Source organism: Pinus tabuliformis, chromosome 2_2 (assembly GCF_031772625.1).
Source record: "Pinus tabuliformis cultivar Carrire ecotype Pingquan chromosome 2_2, CPIR1, whole genome shotgun sequence".
Taxonomy (NCBI): Eukaryota; Viridiplantae; Streptophyta; class Pinopsida; order Pinales; family Pinaceae; genus Pinus; species Pinus tabuliformis.
In genome coordinates this window covers 769,272,857-769,276,422 of record NC_142300.1, presented here as the reverse complement: position 1 = coordinate 769,276,422, position 3,566 = coordinate 769,272,857, and positions in this window count along the sequence as shown.

Sequence of the window (3,566 nt, the reverse complement as noted above, 5' to 3'; positions counted from 1 at the left end):
TCCTTTAAATATTGTCAATTGTTCGGATGAGAATCAATAGCAAACTTTTTTCATGCGGCTCCCCTGGAGGTTTGAAAGGAGATTATGCATTTGGAAGAAAGGGAGTTTGGGGATCGAAAATACCATTATGATTCTAAAATTGGTGGAAACTCTCTCATGCATGAGCTTTAGACCGAGCTTGAGAGGTGAAGAAATGGAGCGAGCTTAACAATGTGGTCGACTAACCACATGTTAATGATGTCCAAAAATTTGGTTGTTTTGTTAGAGTTGTAAATATTTACTTTAGGGGAGTTTCGATTTTTTTTAATAAATGGAGATATTTTTTGTTGTTGTAAATATGATTTTAGTTTCCTAGCTTGTAGAGAATATGAAAAAATTCATCATTGGTGAATTTTGGTTGTCCCATGTGGATTTCTTTAAAGAGAATGAATGCCTGGTGATGGGCCCCAATATGGTAACAAGAATGTTGTAACTCCTGAAGCTATCAACATAAATTATCAACTCGGGGTTCGTACAAACTTAAGAGGGGTCGATACTATATGTGCAACAAGCACCTTCCTCTTCCTAGTCTGATTCCCTTTGTTGCAAGTGAATGAATGCAATGAAATAACTTCAAATGAGTGAAGATCTAGGTAAGTCATCAATCCTCAGTTGCAAAAGGTAAATAACAGCAAGAAAATCTATTCTATGTTTTCTTGAAAGTAAATGGTAGAAAGGAAATCTATTCTATTTGCAAAAAAGTAAAGCATAATGAAAACTAAGCAAATCTAATCTATCTTGTTGGAAAGGAAATCTATTCTATTTTGCATAAATGGAAAGTCCTAGATTACTCTTACAAGAAGTAAATCACACTTTGCATAAAGTAAATCACAAAAAGAAAATTTAGACTAATTGCATAAATCAAAATTCAAGATGTAAGAAATGCAAGAGCTAAATGGAAACCTAACCAAGTCTCAACTCAACCAAAGTGGCCTTAGATAATTCATAGGCTATAAATCTACTTCTACCATGAATTTGGAGTGAATTTGGGCAAGGAAGATCTCAGAAGCAAACTACTACATGATTAGTATAAGATGTTTGTCTCTCGCGCTAGCTTTCCAACTGCCCAAGAAAATCGAATGAAAATGAGTTGGGGTAATTTTTTTTTGTTAAGTAGGATGTTGTAGGACTGCAATCCAAGTTGAATAACTTGAAAAAATGATTTTTATCATGTGCCAAAAAATTGTAGAAAATTACTACTCTAAAACCCAGAAATTCTAAGACTATTAAGCTAGCTAACTTACCAAATTCCTACCTGATCAAGTGCAAAGGATATGGGGTAAATTTTGTTATTAATTAGAATTTTTTTAAGACTCAATTGAAGTGGAATCAACTCAAAAGAGCCTGGTTAACATGTGCTAAAAATTAGCATAAAATTACCATTGTTTTGCTACAAGATTGTTGGGAATGACCGTCTATCTACTTTATTAGCCAAGGCAGAGTTCCTAATAGGTATATGAATCCATTTTTTCATTTTTATGGCGTTATAATCATTATAAAGTGCCTATTGGTGGTGAGGAGCGTTGTGGATCAAATCAGAATGCATTTGGAGGCATTTTTCACAGTGCTGCAGGACCAGGACAGAGTGCTACAGGATTGTCCTATTTTGCTACAAGATCAGATCTGAGAGAAATATGTGGGCTTAGAAGGTGCTATGAAAGAAAGAAATGGTGGGATAAGGTAGATGAAGGGTGTATGAAGTCCTTGCCAAGCCTAGGGCTTCTCAAGAGCCCATCTTGCACAATGAAAGATGCACATGGTGTTGAGCCTCAAAACTACTCTTTCCCTAGCAACTCTTCTCATCCCTTTCCTTTGTTTTTCCATGAAGAAAATGCATTCTCATTATCAATGACCAGTATATATTGCATTAAGGATGACATTTAGCGATTTACATGTTATACTTTTATGTTTTGCTATTTGATTAAATTTCTGTCTTTTAGCTACGGAACACAACCTATTCTACAGCTAATTGGCTATTCTGCAGCTACCTTCATGCCTCAATAGGTTACAGGTGTCAAATGAGGAAACCGACCACATGGGCATCTCTCGAATGGTCACAACATGGATCCTATCCTAGTCAACCAGCCCAAATCGACAAAGAAACCAGCTCAAGACCACAGTCAAAGGTGGAGTCAAATGAAGAAACCCAGGAGTAATAGGACTTTGTGTTCAATAGGGCTCTGTGTCCATTCTTCATGGCTATTTAATAAATTCAACAACTTCTTCTGCAACATTTACTTGAACCAGCCACCGGTGATAACTGTTTCACGCAACTACCTTTCTGACTTAAAGTCACATGTAGCTGATCAATCCATTCATATAGAACTGTTGTAATATGTGGACCACCTGTAGCTAAATTCTCTAAAAGGACAGTTAGGATTTTTCTTTAAATATCAGTTGTAAAGGACTCGGAAGGAGTTCGAATTTCCTCATGTATTAAGCACAGACTTACCGCTTTGTAATTTTGAAACTTATTTCCCTGTTTTTAATATGAAGACCGTGTGTTTTATGGATATCTGAAAGAGTTTCTTGGAGATTGATTAAGCATGCATAACCTGATTAGTTGCAGAGGGCCCCTGCACTGAATGAGGTTTTATTTCATTTTGTTTTGTCTTTTCTAGTTAAACTGTAAATTCATCACAATGTTCATAATCATTTTGGTACTAACCTTGTTTATAATGCAACTTTTATCATTTTCTCACTAATGCAGAATAGCTTCTTTTAGTGCAGAATAGTTTCTTCTTGCTTAATTTCTTTATAATTTTATCAGTAGTTAGAAGTTAAAATTCAGTAGTATAATTTAGTTTATTTCATTCACTGTTTTACTAGTCTTTCAATTTTCAAATAGACTGATCAGTGCCATTACTGTTCTTGTCATTTTATTGCTAGTTTATTGACTCATGGTGTTAATGAATGTTTTTGAAGAGCCCCTCTAGTTGATATCTCATCTTAAACTAAGTGGTTGAATACTTCATTCATGTAATGAGTCTTTTCTGCATTCCTGCGTTTATTTTCTGTTAGAATAATGAAGTACAGAAATCCTCAAATGTCATCACAAGGAGATTTTCTCCCAAAATTGAGAGGCAGGAAAATTAAGTATTTCATTTAGTTTTGTTTCTATGATAGATTAGACACTAGTTGCAATTTCACTTCATCTAACACAAACAGTGCACTACACTTCATTAGTTTATGATACCCAAATTGATAATTTATGTAAAGCAATTTAGGACAGTAAATTGACCAAACATTTTGGCGTCATTGCTAGGGAAGTGTAACTAGGTAGCCTTATCTCTTACATTCAAAAAAAAAAGACATGCAGAGAGAAAGAGACTCTAGGGGTAGATTTATAGCTAGGGGCATGTTGTGCTGTACAACAACCCCCCCATTTCTATAAAACTTTTAAACAAAATTTTTAATAAGAAATGGGTCCCTTTTTAAATAAACTTAGTTAGATTCGTGAGTTGATAAATAAAACTGGTATTGACCTCTTTACAAGAAAAATCTTTATCAAAAGGCCCGATGTAAAT